Raw genomic sequence first — 15616 nt, 5'->3', positions numbered from 1 at the left:
TAAATTATGGAGCCGTGACATCGGCAGTGTACCCAAACAGGCCTATTTTCCCCAGCCCGACACAATTTTACGGGCAGCAGGGAGGCTTTGCGTGGGCCACTCAATTGAGGTCCTTCATTGGGCATTAATTGCCCAATTAAGGACCTCATCCCGCCACCATTCCGATTTAATAGATAGCCTGGCAGCATTAATCCTGTGGGTTGCTGGTCAGCAAAAGTGCAAAGGGGTGTTCTTTCCAGGCCCCTCCCAATCAGATACCAATCAGAGCCCTCCCACCAGCCCCCTCCCCCTCAGTTTTGCCTCACTGTGTCTATCTTTTTCCCCGCCCTGTCCAACATGCCCACTCCCCACCCACTTCGCCTGGTGAAATCATGGACTTATCTGGGTATGGAGCATCTATTGTTCCTCTTCCTCCTGCCCTTCCTGCAATATCAGCTGTGACCACTGATCTGATTGGTCAGCAGCTCCATGTGGCAGGACTTCCTCCTGAAGAGAGATGGATACTAATTAGCGTTAGCCAATTAAAGGGCCTTCATTTGAAAAATTGAAGAAGGGTGAGTTGAACAAGTGGAGGTGAGCTCATCCCTGAAATTTACACTGGGGTGTGGGTGCCAGTCCTCAGTGTATAATCCAGCCCCATGGTATCTCCAGCAACTTTGGGATTTCTGCATTTAATGTGCAGATACGGAGACCAGAAGTCGCGGTCAAGTTTATCCTGTAATAATGTATTAGCTGATAGCCTTTCCATCATTATTGCCAGAAAATCTGGGCCATTAAGCACTCCCAGGTCAGGTGCATCAGAGACAGATACAGAATAAAGCTCTATACTCTGACTAAGTCACAGCCTTGTATATAATTTTGTATATAATTGTGGGCCCACTAAACTATTGAAATTCTTAGCACAGAAGGGTTCAATCTTTTGTCTTTGTTTGCAGCTTAGATATATACTCAGAGCCATATATGAAATGTAAATCAATCTTACCATTAATTTGCATGCATTAACAATTTAAGCGCTTTGATGTAGAATTTATCCACCAATGAGGCAACAGCATTAATAACAATGCCTTCTAACCCCCCCCCAGGTCAACAATGTTTAGACAGGACAAACCAACAAGTAAGAAATAGGGGAACAGGTAGAGCTGCCTGGGCTCAATTGCCAAGGACCAAGGTTCAGAAATGGCCCATCAGTCACAGTTTCAACAGTTCTGCTTCAGTGTATTTGTCTAGAAATTATAAGAACAGTTGTACCATTATGTTTAGAATCACTATATTCAAAAGATTTGTACGTTTCAGAGAGATTTGCATCCATGTAAACATATAACTTAATAGATGGGTCTATCGTAGTCAGTTAGGTAAATGTAGAAAGCAGAAAACATAGCAGCAAACCCATGCAGAACACAATCTGAGAATAAATATAAATTAAAATAAAATGTTTTTCCATTTTCCAAAAGGAACAAGAACGTTTGTTGATGTAAAGTTTAATTTTGTTCTAAATAAAGACTTTTTATTAACGCAGGGCTGGATTTGCTCAGGGTGGTGAACCGTTGCAGCATTCCATAGGCTTTCTATGGGTTTTTGCGCTGAAGTTCCTCTCAGCCAGCTATCCCAAAAGCCCGATGCTCTTTACAAAGCGTCTGAGACCTGCCTGAATAGGACAAGCAACTTTGTATCTCTTTAACCAATCAAAGTGAAGAATTGTTCATGAATAGTGCAGGGTCTGAACCGGGAAATGTCAGATAGAATATTGAATTTGAATATTGCTGAAAAGAGAAACATGTTGCTGAAGCTTTTCGTCCTGCACTTATCAAGAAAAACACAAGAATGCCAAATTTCAAGCGATCACAACAATTTTACTACAGAATAAAAGTGTGCTGATCGGTTGGCAAGTCGAGTCTGACTGGCCGAGATATTTGCAGGGAGAAAGTGATGGGGAACTATAGGCTTCCCCAGCTCTCAGGCAATTCAAGAAAAGGTGCAAGGCTTGAACGTATTTCTTTTGATTTCAAGAAACGAGCCCCTGCATGGAATGCATGTCACTTCTAGCAAGCCTAAATGAGCCACATTATGAGCTCGACTAATGATCTTGTACTGGTTGTTAGTGTAGTTATTAGTGCGCTCAGGATTATTCAGCAAGTGCTGCCCAATCACGGTATCACAGTCAAAGTTCTGTTTTGGGTTTTGCAAGTATGGGCTGGTTGAGTACAGTCTGTAATTGCGTATTATGAACAAAGGAAGGAACATGCTGCTTGATTCGATCAGCCAACTGTTAGGACATATGGCCTACATACCTGGGATCACAACAGCACTGAAATTCATACATGATGTTGCTCAGTTGTGTGGTAGGCAGAATGTCTTTTGGGACTGAAATAAGCCATAGAAGTAAAAACAATAACTTTTTATGAAAATTGTACAGCTTTATATGTCACTTATTGAATTGATCTCTCAGCAAGTGGGGAAAAAAAAGCAAAACAAATTAGGCTAATGTTTCTTTTATGGAACATTTTGGTCAAGCCAAATTATATTGGAAAAATCAAGGATCTTTGAAAAGAATTAAACAATCTGTCTGTCTACGTCAATTATCCATTACTCAATAAACAGAATGTAAGTTGCCTGTCACATGATCTCAGAATCATTCCCAATAGACCTGCAAGCCAAAAATGCTTGACGTCTTTGCAATGTTTCAACTTTTTTTGTTTAAATGTATCAAAATGTCCAAAGGCTTTTTTGGATTCGGAATTTTGCTCAGTGACAGTATTTGATCAGCTTTGTTGTCTAAACTATTCCAGTTTATGATAGTTAAAAGGTTTACACTATGATCAATTATTGCCAGCATTTTCTTTCTACAGATAGCAGTATTGCTTTAGGGAAGATGCAGGAATAGTGAAATTGATATATTTAAGAGAAAACATAAAGGACTGATGACATTTTAATGAAGAAATGCTCAGAAGCACCTTAGTTTAAGCAGAGATCTGTGCTGTCAACACAGCTGTTAAAAATATATTACACAGTCAAATCCTTGGAGTAAGATGATAGATGAGGATAATTGTGTTTGGTCTATGTCTGGATTTTAGAAGCATATGTATATGTTATGACAGATTGAAAATAGTTTTTATATAGATTTTATACAAATATTAATTACAATAAAGAGCTATGGCAGTGAACAGTTAGTTGTTTCAGGGCTTTCAAACGTGGCCAGTAGTGTGTTGTAGTACATAAAAATGAAGTGCTTATTCTACATTAAGTTGTCGTGTAACCTGTGGGACAGTGGTTTCACCTATTACCTGAAAATTTCCCTACTATTCTATTCAGCCTTAAAAACGGTTCGTACAGGCTCTGCTTACAACTGCAACTAGTTAATTAGATAACTGGCTTAATCAGGTTTTCAGAGGCTAGGTTCAGAGAGTATAAAATAGGCTATCTTATAATGCTGACTTTGCCTGCACTGGAGTGCTGTGTTTGGCTGCAGTTGAGTGCTTCAGTTGGAGTTTGGTGCCTGAGGGAGTTCGGTGAGAAAACAGGAGGTGCTCCTTTCTTTTTCAACCTTTCCTCAGAAAGAAGAGCAGTGGCCTTGGTAAATAGGAACTGGTGAGTAAATTAGAAAAGTGTACTATTTTTAAACAAGTTGCTATACTTGGATTTAACTGAGAAGTGCCAGGAATAAGAGAAATTTAGGGCCAAATAATAAAGTAATATAAATAATCCAAAATAGAATAAAGTTAACGTAAGGGAAGTAGAGTTAAGACATGGCAGGACAGCTCAGTCAACTGAAATGCATGTCCTGTAATATGTGCGAAGTCATGGACGCTACTGATGTCCGAGCTGACTACATGTGCTGGAAGTGCTGTCAGCTGCAGAAACTTGAGCTCCGGGTTTCAGACCTTGAGTGATGGCTGGAGTCACAATGGCGTATCCGCGAGGCTGAGAGCTACGTGGATAGCACGTTCGGAGAGGTGGTCACGCCTCAGCTTAAGAACCTGGAGGCAGAGAGGGAGTGGGTGACCGCCAGGCAGTCCAAGAGAAGTAGGCAGGCAGTGCAGGAGTCCCCTGGGGTCCCGCTCACAGATCAGTTTTCTGTTTTGGAATCTGGTGAGGGCGCTGGTTCCTCAGAGGATTGCAGTCAGAGCCAAGTTTGTGGCACCACGAGCAGCTCGGCTATACAGGAGGGGAGGAAGAAGAAAGCAAGAGCTATAGTGATAGGGGATTCATTGGTGAGAGGAACAGACGGACATTTCTGTGGCTATACACATGACCCCAGGATGGTATATTGCCTCCCTGGTGGCAGGGTCAAAAGTGTCACAGAGCAGCTGCAGGACATTCTTCTGGGGGAGGGTGATCAGCCAGAGGTCATGGTCCACATTTGGTACCAACTACTTAGGTAGGAAGGATGTAGACCTGCAATCAGAATTTAGGGAGCTAGGTAGAAAATTAGCAACCAGGACCTCAAATGTAGTCATCTCTAGATTACTCCCAGTGCCACATGCCAGTGAGTACAGAGATAGGAGGATAAGGCATATGAATGTGTGGCTGGAAAGATGGTGCAGGAGGGAGGGCTTTAGAATCCAGGGACACTGGGACTGGATCTGGGGGAGATGGCACTTGTACAAGTTGGACGGGTTGCACCTGAAAAGAGCTAGGACTGAGTTCCTTTCAGGGTGTTTTGCTAGTGCTGTTGGGAGGGCTTTAAACTAGCTCAGCAGGGGTGTGGGAACCAAGAGAAAATATTAGACAGGAATACCAGGGTGCACAAAATACTGCGGGGGACAGATAGCACCAGTATTGAGAATAGTAAATTAAAAGGTAAAGTCAGGACAAGGGAGAAAGTAACAAAATCTAAACCAGGGTTGTTATGCCTGTATGTGAATGCACGGATTATAGTAAATAAGATTGGGGAGTTACAGGCGCAGATTGCCATGTGGAAATATGATGTTGTGGCAATAACTGAGACCTGGCTCAAGGAAGGGCAGAACTGCGTGTTAAATATTCCTGGGTACAAGGTGAGATAGGAAAGGAAGGAAAGGAGAAGGGGTGGCAGTATTGGTTAAGGAGAGCATTGCAGTGTTGGAGAAAGATGATGTCCCAGAGGGTTCAAGGACAGGATCAATCTGTTTAAAGCTAAGGAACAAAAAGGGTGTAATTACATTGCTTCGTGTAGTCTATAGATCACCAAGTAGTGAGAAGGGCGTAGAAGAACAAATCTGCAGGGAAATTACAGAGAGATACAAGCGTTATAGGGTAGTTATAATGAGGGACTTGAATTACCCGAATATAGACTGGGACTGTGGTAGTTTAAAGAGTGGAGAGGGGCAAAAGTTCCTAGATTGTGTTCAGGAGAATTTTCTACAGCAGTATGTGTCCAATCCAACAAGAAAAGACGTTCTGTTAGACCTGGATCTTGGAAATGAGGTGGGCCAAGTAGATCAAGTGTCAATGGGGGAACATTTAGGAGACAGTGATCATTGTATTGTATGTTTTAGGGTGATGGTAGAAAAGGACGATCGGCAATCCAGAGTAAAAATAATTAACTGGACGAGAGCCGACTTCAATGGGGCAAGAACAGAGCTGGGCCAGATAGGGTGGAATGAAAGATTGGCAGGAAAAACTGTAGCTGAACAATGGGCTACCTTCAAAAAAGAATTGTTTCAGGCACAGTCAAGGTATATTCCATCAAAAGGGAAAAGTAGGGTAAACAAATCCAGAGATCCCTGGATGAAAAAGGAGATTGAAATTAAGATAAAGAAGAAAAAAGGGCGCATATGACAGGTATCAGCTAGAAAATACAACTGAGAACCAAGAGGAATACAGTAGGTTCAGAGGGGAGGTGAAAAAGCATATTAGAGATGCAAAGAGGGATTATGAAAAAAGACTGGCAGCCAAAATAAAGGGGAATCCCAAAGTCTTCTATAGACGTATAAATAGTAAAAAGGTGGTAAAAGGAGGAGTAGGGCTAATTAGGGACCTAAAAGGGAATTTACAAATGGATGAAGGGGCCACAAGCTGAGGTATTAAATAAATACTTTGCATCCATCTTTACCAAGGAGGTAGATACTACCCATGTGACAGACAAGGAAACTCTGTCACTAGAAGAGTTCAAAACTGACAAGGAGGAAGTGTTGAATAGACTGTTGGTACTTAAAGTTGACAAGGCACCAGGACCAGATGAGATGCATCAAAGGATATTGAAGGAAGTGAGAGCAGAAATTGCAGGAGCACTGGCCATAAGTTTTCAGTCTTCCCTAGAGGACTGGAGAATTGCAAACATTATGCCCTTGTTCAAAAAGGATTGTAAGGATAAGCCCAACAATTACAGACCAGTCAGTTTAACTTCAGTGGTGGGCAAGATTCTAGAAACAATTATTTGGGATAGAATTAGTAGTCACGTGGAAAAATATGGGTTGATAGGGAAGAGCCAGCATGGATTTCTAAAGGGTAAATCGTGTTTAACTAACTTGCTGGAGTTTTTTGAAGAAGTAACAGAAAAGGTCAATGAGGATAATGTTGTTGATGTGGTGTACATGGACTTTCAAAAGGCATTTGACACTGCCACACAAAAAACTTGTGAGAAAAGTTATTGCTCATGGAATAAAAGGGACAGTAGCAACATGGATACAAAATTCACAGAAAAATAGGAAGCAGAGAGTAATGGTTAATGGATATTTTTCGGGTTGGAGGAAGGTTTGTAGTAGAGTTCCTCCCGGGGTCAGTATTGGGACCCTTGCTTTAATGATCTAGGTTTTGGCACGCAGGGGACAATTTCAAAGTTTGCAGATGATACAAAGCTTGGGAGTGTTGTGAACTACAAGGAGGATGGTGTGGAACTTCAAGAGGACATAGAGAAGTTGGTGGAGTGGGCAGATAGGTGGCAGATGAAGTTCAATGCAGAGAAGTGTGACGTGATGCATTTTTTTGGAAGAACATAGACAGACAATATAAAACAAGGGGTTGAATTTTGAAGGGGGTGCAGAAGCAGAAAAACTTGGGTGTATATGTGCATAGATTATTGAAGCTGGCAGGACAGGTGGAGAGAGCAGTTAATAAAGCTTTATTAATAGGGGCATAGAGTACAAGAGCAGGGAGGTTATACTGAATGTATATAAGACACTCATTAGACCTCAGCTAGAATGTTGTGCACAGATCTGGGCACCATATTATAGGAAAGATGTGAACACATTGGAGAGAGTGCAGAAGTGGTTTACAATAATGGTTCCAGGGATGAGAAACTTCAGCTATCAGGATAGCTTGGAGAGGTTGGAACTGTTTTCCTTGGAGAGGAGAAGGCTAAGAGGAAATTTGATAGAGTTGTTCAAAATCACGAGGGGGCTAGACAGAGTAGATGGAGAGAAGCTGTTCCCGCTAATAAAATAATCAAGAACGAGAGGGCACAGATTTAAAGTGATTTGCAAAAGAAACAAATGTGACGTGAGAAAAAACTTTTTCACACAGCGAGTGGTTTGGGTCTGGAATGCATTGCCTGAAATTGTGGTGGGGGCACATTCAATCAAGGCATCCAAGAGGGCATTAGATGATTATTTGAATAGAAACAATGTGCAGGAGTATAGGGAAAAGGCAGGGCAATGGCACTAGGTCATAATGCTCATTTGGAGAGCCGGTGCAAACATGATGGGCTGAATGGCCTCCTGTGTCGTTAGTTAGTTAGTTGTCTGAATAATTACACAATGACTAAGGACAGAAGGATAAATGACTTGCTGAACTATTATAGGGAAATAAATTAATTACTAAACTCATCCTCAGTGTATAGCAGTCTGCAGCACTGGACTTAGGATAATATTTTAAAAGACTAATCACTGCTTTCTGTTATTAGTTGTGATGTAGGCCACTTTGTGTTCCTTTCTGTTATCTCTTAATGATTGCTGTTGTTCATATGAATTGGCAGGAAAGACAAGCATTCATATTTAAATAAAGTTCAAAACAAGGTCACATTAAGTTGTCTTGGATTTTACTAATGTCCAAATGTTGTATACCTAGTAAATAAATATTTATCTGTGTGTTGGAAAGTAGTGCACAGAGGACTGTACATGTGCAGTCTACTTGTGCCTACTGCTGTCTATAGTACAGAATGAATTTTACCAAGATGTTTAGACTCACTGCCTTTAACTGCTCACTGCTGGAGCTACTTTTTGTTCATTACAAATGAAAAGGAATCAGGCATAATGGGATTACCACACAGTTCCCGGACCAGTGCTGAACCCAACCAAGCTTCTACATTTAGCTTGATTTGTATGTTGGGGAAAGCTGCAAGCACAGGTATTGGAATTGATAGTGCATCCACTGGGAACAGAAAGTAATGGGCAGAATTTTGCCCTTGTTGGGCAGGCTCGGCAGGGGCGGTCGGGAAGCTGACCGCTGCCCGCGATCAGGGCCGGACTGCGATTTCACACTGGTGGGCCAATTAAGGCCTGCCCTAGCATGAAGCGCGAGCAGCAGTGCTCAGTGCTGTCTTTGTGGAGGGCGGGGGGGGGTGGTGGGGTCAGTGTGGAGGAGAGCGAGAGGGGAACTTTGTGCATATGCGCGAGTGAGCACTTGAAAATCTCCCTGAGGCACAGAGCTGCCTCAGGGAAATGAAAAGTTTTAAAAATTAGAAATAAAGATTTTTAAAATGTTGTAGAGCATACCCTCTCTGTGACTCTGTCACATGAGTAGGGGCATGTTATAAATGAAATTAAAAATTTTTATTTTATTTTTATTTGATGTTGGAAGCCTCATCCCACCCATGGATGAGGTTTCCAAAAAAACGTAAAAGCCGCTTGGCCTTTTGCCTGCCCGCCAACCGTAAGGCTGGACAGACAGCAAAAAAATTAAGTTAATTAATACTTTACTGGCCTTAATAGGCCTTCTAATTGTTGGCAAGAGCCCTTCCAATTCCTGCGCACGTCTGCTGACCGACCTATTGTGTGACTGTGTTGACGTCAGGACGCTCGCCCAACATCATCACGCGTCATTTCATGCTCAAGCAGATTGGGCGCGCATGCGCACCCGCCAAGGTGAAAATTCTGTCCAATGTGTCTGAAGCTCACTGATGTCTGTGAACAACCAGGGGAAGAGTAGAGCACCTCAGGTTCCCGACGTGCCCTTGGAATTCTTGTGAAATAAATTCACAAGTGGAAGGATTCCTTCATTTTCCATGTCAAACAGTGTAATAGGGAATCAGCTTTATGGGCGGTTATAAATTATGCTAATACCTGATACATATAGCCCAAGACTTGAATGCGAAAAGAAGATCAGTGACCTTGCAAGATATGCATGGTTGGAAACCTTATGCACATCCCCCATTGTTTTAACTATGCAGGGCATGACCCATACCCGCAACACTAATCTAATCTGTCATGTTCTTGGCTCCCCCTGGGTATCAGTGAAAAATCCGCTGTACCTCAATTTTTCTATCTGTCATACTTTAAGAGGCTGGTACATAACAATTCCTCAGCCAGTATTTTAGACACCACCATGAGTTGGCAGGTGACGGGGAAATTGGGTGCAATGACACAGGCGCCATTCCCAGCACCGACTCATCCACCCCCACTGCAATTTTACCCACTGCAGGGGAGACGCGGAAAGCCCAGTCAACCGTGGGACAAACTCGGCCAATTAATTGCCACCTAAGTGCCTCCTTCACTGCCGCTGGGATTTTACCTGAGGCAGGGTGAGGCTAGCACCAAGCATGCAGCCTGGTAGCTTTCACTGTTTGGACTGGTGGCAGGACAAGCTGGGTACACCCTTTAAGGGCACTCTGTGCCCATTGAGGTGTCCTGCCCAAGGTCTCTTCACCCTTGCCTGCCTAGCCCCTGCAAGACTCCCTCCCTCCCCCCCCCACCACCCCCCCAACCCCAATTATCTTTGAATCCAACTCCATCACCACTGGGGACTGGATGCTGACCCAGGAGTGGCCATACCAGAGAGTTGAAAAAAAATCTATTCTAGCAGTTATAAGAGCTGTTTGTTGACATTACCCCAAAGGCTATCAATATATCATTATTAATGCCTGGCTGCATATCCTTTAATTATCTAAGCAAGGCTCACAGTTTGACATCCCAGACAGGTTATTAAAGGATTAGCTGTCGTTGATATGGGGTTAGGAATACAAGCCTGTTTGTTTCTAATAAAGGATTAAGTACTTGAGTAAATGCAAATGTTTTGAATTGGCTTTTATGAATGGGATATTTAGATCTTTATTTTATTTTCTGTCAACATGGCTCCTGAGGTCTGCCCATGGTTAATACTGGGTGAGTTGGCATGCAAGGTGTAAAAGTAAAGGATGGTGGGTGGGGGCATAAGTTGGCATGAGGGCTATAAGGGACCATAGGGGTGGTTGGGGGGCATGTGTTGGCATGAATTGGCATGGAGGCAAGGAGGAGGCTGGGGAGTGGGCGGATGGGGTGTGTGGGGTGATGGCCAGATGGCGTAAAATTTAAGGAAGTAATGCCAGATAAAGTCTCAGAGAACTGAGGCAGGCCTTTTAAAAACCTGCCTCGGCACTCAGCAGTCCCTGTGGATGCCTCCGATCTACGCCCAGGGAAGGTAGGCCCAACTCCATCCCACACCCATGCCCCATCCCCCCCTACAACCTCCCCCCACCCACCCCACCCCAGAGCGAAAATCAGGTCTTTTGGGTCACTTTCTTCCGAGGCAGGTGCGGCCAGCCGGGAAATTTCCTGACTCACACCACCTACCTCGGGATCCAGTCCATTGTTCTAGAAGCAGTCCCTGCACACAAAACTGGCCACAGTTGCTCTAATTGCTCTAATTGCACTCATTTGTATCCTTTACTTAGAGCCTCTAAAAATTAAGGCCTGAGTTTTACCGTTAACAGATACGCCCAATTGGCGGGACCGGGAGCAGTCGGGAAACGGACCGCCAACCACAATTGGCTCCCAAATGCAATTTCATGCTGGCTGGTCAGTTAACAGCCAGACAGTGTGAAACGCATGCTGAAATGCTCAGCGCTGCTGGGGGGGTAGGGGAAGAGGATGGGCAATGATGTCACCAGGCGTGCGGGTGAGCGCTGCGAGAATGCCCCTGAAAGCAGACAGCTGCCTCAGGGAGCTACAGACCTGAAAATCATCAAATAAAGATTTTAAAAGCTGAAAAAAATTGTCCGCGCATCTCAAGGAATCACCTGAAAATATAGCTGACAGAAATGCTACCCTCACATATTTATATTTATATTATTTCATCACAGAAAATACATCCCTCCCTTGGGTGAGGTTTGATGAAAAATGCAAAGTCCGACTGGTCAATCCGTAAGATTGGACGGTCCACGAAAAATCAGAGACAAGTGCGCCATTAATGGGCTTAATTGCCCTCTTAATTGTTGGCGGACATGCTTCCAACTTCTGCGCGGGCCTGCTGAGCCAAATATCGCGCAAGTGCGCGATGGCAACGGGAGGCCTGCCCGACATCTCCTCCATGATTTTACACTCGATCGGGTCGGATGCGCGCTCGCGGGACGTGAAATTCAGCCCTAAATTGTTTCTTTCGACTGAAAAGACATAAAGAGGAATGTTGTAAAACCTTTGACTGCATTTAAACAAAATACTGAGATTGACTACTGTACCCAATGTCACTGGGAAATGTTTCTGTGTATTTTTTAAAGATCGGTAATTTCAGTAATTTAAAATTAGGCTACTCACAGCTGGTGGATTGACACTGCCATTAAAGATGCACTTTTTTGGCATTACATTTTAAAATGCTGCTCCATTGTGCTGGTTCATTGCAGATTTTGTATTCAGCAACGTGCAAATTAGTTTGAGCAGCTACTTTAAAGGAACTTCTCAAAGTGATGCAATTTTGGATTCAATTTGCTCCTGGGTCATCAATTATGCCTAAAGTGGAAGCCTACCCTGTATTGTAAATATTTGGTGATTTAGTTGCATGTTTCCGCCCTGAAAAGTTTCCGAATATCAATTCCGAATAATAATCTCCCCTCTATACTATCTGGCTATTGTAATGTAAACCTGTCCATAGTAGTGCTCTCTCTTAAGACATCCAATTTTCACCAACAAACTCTAGTTGCCTGGAAATTGATCATGTTCTCCAGCTAACATTTGGAAATGATAGCTCCAGAATAAGAAAAAAAATGCTAGAAACACTGAGCAGATCAGTCAGAACCTGTGGAGAGAACAGCTGAGTTAATGATCAAGGGGTGATATGTAAACCCCTTCTTTACAGCTGGAAGGTACCACAGAGGAACAGGATTTAACAGGGAATTGAATTAAGGAATGGGGAGGGATGAACACATACGTACAAAGATATGAGAGAAGAAATTAAATGATCTGTAAGGCTCTTAAATGGAAAGTAGAACGTGGTTAAATGCGATTAGCATAGCTATTAGGAAAAGTAAGTTAGAAAAATAAAATGAATGAAATACACTGGAAAGACAGGGAATATGTAAATAGCTAAGGCAGTGGGGATGAAGGCTGTAGAAACAAAGTGATACTGATAATTCTTTCTGTGAGAATGCTAGACAATGCAATTGAACACGTAGAGGGAGTTTTCAAATTCCTTCTTTACGATATATTCTGTGTTTCACCAACAAAGCAATTACCAGTTAAAGCCCGAGGGCAAGATTTTGATCTTGTTATTGCCAATATATGGAGTGATTTAAAGAGCATCACTAGAAGAAATCAATTTCATTCAATTGCTCACAGTGGATTTTGAATTACCAGATGAATATTCAAATTTTTGAGTACTGCTGAAAAAAGAGACATGCTATAGAAGCTTATCGTCTTGCAATCATCAGGGCAGCTATGCAATATAAATCAACAGTAAAGGGAACAAAAATTTATACTGCATGAGAAGAGAAAGCTGATTGGTTGACAAGTGGAGACAAGTGGTAGAGGGATGCCATGGAGAATGCAACAGAGAACAATTAACTGTTAACTGCCAAGCTTTTGTTTCAAATTCAAACCAGGCAGGTTGACTCTACTTGGTCAAGGTATTGTCATAGGGAATGAATCAGGGAGTGGCTGTACCCCAAACCAATTTAAGATTATCATTCAGGCTCGCAGTATGGCTCACTTATGCATGCAAGAAGCCAAATATATTCACACACGGTTCTGTCTTTTGCAGACAGAAGGAGCATGTCCATGCGTTATGCCTTTTCCAACTAAACAAAAGCTTGGGGAACAGTTGGCTTATTTTGTATAGCTGTCCTGATGAGTGCAAGATAAAAAGCTTCAATAGCATGTCTATGTTTTCAGCAATACTCAATTTCTGTACTACCAAACAACTATTCAAATTTTTATTTTAATGCTCTCTTAAACCTTTGGAACAGTGACGCAAGCATGTTAAGGTCAAGCTGCCATTCACTTCAAACTCATTGGCCTGGAAATTGGACCACATTCCACCTGCTTTACATACATAAAGCAGGCCTCTAAGGGTCCAATATTGCAGGTTGTATATGGGAACTAATTCTCCAATGAAAGTGTGTTGCCCGCTATATTAGTTAGGACTCCCTTATAGACATCCAGAACACAAACCTAAAACTGGTATTAAGCCCATTGTATGTGCAAATGGTGGAGCTAACATCTGCTTCAGGCCCCTTTGGAAAATCAGACTGTAATGACCACATGCTGCGGTCAGTTCCTTAGGCACTTGACAACCATACAAGCAGACTGCTGGAGGCCATACTGACGAGAAAGTAAGTTAAAGTTTTGCTTCACATTAAAACTGCGGGTCACTGACAACCATTGCTCACTCACTCCCAAATTCTCCTTCAAACTCCTGGCCAATTTCTGTGCCAACCAATCTTGTTGCACCTCATGGCCAGAGAGATGCCAGTAATGAAGATGACGGACCAGTTCCCCTGTCGTAATCATGATCCCAGTTTTCCACCTGCCACCCAAATTCTTCCTCAGCTTTTCTCCCCCATTCCAATCGCACCTTGGACTTTTCATGCCGATCCCGATTGAGCCTTCAGCCTTCATCCTCTACCTGATTATGCCGTGAACCTTCCTCCTCGCTCCCTCTGATGGCAACTTCAGCCTCCCTCCGCCTCCTGAACATGTTCCGATCACATTTGCATCGTCAGCCTTCCCTCTTCCTCTTGAGTGCACCCTCAACTTCCCACTTCCCCTCTTGAACATGCCCTCATCCTTCATTCTCCCCCCCACAATCGTGTCCTCAGCTTTTCTCTGCACTCCTTCTGATTGCAAGCTCAGCCCACCTTCTCCCTCTTGATTGAGCCCCAACCTTCCTTGTAAATCCTCTGACCGTATTCCCAGCCTTCTCCCTCCCCACCCCCAGCCGCCTATCATGCCCTCATCCCTCCTCCTCCTCCTGACCGTGCCCATAGCCTCCTTCCTTCTTCCTTTCTTCCCATTTGTGACCTGTACCTTTCTGCTCCTTCTCCCAATCGTAGTCTCAGCCTTCTTTTCCCCTCCTCTCCCAATTACGGTCTCAACCCTTCTGCCATGCACCCTCTCCTGATTATGGCCTCAGCCTTCTACTACATCTCCAGCCCTGCTGGATTCTTTGCCTGATGCCAGGCTTCTCCACTCCACTTCCTGCCTTCCCAAATAGGAGCCATAATTTCTGAAAGAACATAAAACATCAAACCTTAAAACATCATCCTGTTGCAGGGATTGTGCCATCATTATATTGCCCACTACAGTCAAAGAAACATAGAAATGTAGAAAATAGGAGCAGGAGTTGCCATGTGGCCCTTCGAGCCAGTTCCGCCATTCATTATGATCATGGCTGTTCATCCAAGTTAATAGCCTGCTCCCGCTTTCTCCCCATACCCTTTGATCCCTTTCGCCCCAAGAGCTATATCTAACTCCTTCTTGAAAACATGGCTAAATTCCTCCCCCCCCGTTGGGGGGGAAGTTGAAAGGCGGGCGCACACAGGCGTGCTTCCAATTGGTGCCCCCGATTGGGGGCGCAGCGCCATTTTACGTGGGTGGACCAATTAAAGTCCTATGCGCTCCCTGGGCGGGAGCGGGGCGAGGGGGATCCCAAAATCCCACGAAAGAGCACACTCATCTCCCTGGGACTAAGTGCTGCCTCAGGGAGATCGGTTCTAAATGTGAAAAAGCTCAAAATAGAAAAATAAAATTTCCCTAACATGTCCCCCCATGTGACAATGTCACATGAGTTGGGACATGTCCATAATTTTCACAAAAACTTTATTAAAAATTTTAAAACCCTGCATGAAACCTCATCCCGCCCGTGGATGAGGTTTTATGCTTTCTCTAGTTTGCGCCGGGGCTCCTGGCCTGCCTGCCAACCTTAAGGTTGAACGGGCAGGTCCTTTAATTAATAAATTGACTCTGTCAATGGCCTCAATTGGCCTTTGACAGGTCGGCGGGCATGCAGCTGATTTCCCTGCGTCCTCACCATCATGAAAATTTAACTGGGGCGTGGTGACATCGGGAGGTCCCCCCGATGTCACCACTCGTCATTTTGCACATCAGCAAGCGGGCCGCGCCCCCGCTCGCCGACGTGTAAAATCCTGCCCACAATGTTTTGGCCTCAGCTACTTTCTGTGGTAGCGAATTCCACAGGCTCACCACTCTCTGGAAGAAGGAATTTCCCCTCATCTCAGTCCTAAATGGTCTATCCCGTATCCTCAGACTGTGACCCCTGGTTCTGGACTCCCCCACCA

General features: G+C 43.8%; 1 protein-coding gene across 2 annotated transcripts in view; it reads left to right on the top strand.

Annotated features, from left to right (window-relative positions):
* The window catches only part of LOC144682992 (glypican-5-like), a 1265567-nt gene that overhangs the window by 1103035 nt on the left and 146916 nt on the right, over positions 1-15616 (top strand). The window lies entirely within an intron of this gene.

This window comes from Cetorhinus maximus, chromosome 7, assembly GCF_964194155.1.
Source record: "Cetorhinus maximus chromosome 7, sCetMax3.hap1.1, whole genome shotgun sequence".
NCBI classification, from domain to species: domain Eukaryota; kingdom Metazoa; phylum Chordata; class Chondrichthyes; order Lamniformes; family Cetorhinidae; genus Cetorhinus; species Cetorhinus maximus.
The sequence above is the reverse complement of the archived record's forward strand: the minus strand, read 5'-3'. Positions and strand labels throughout refer to the sequence as shown.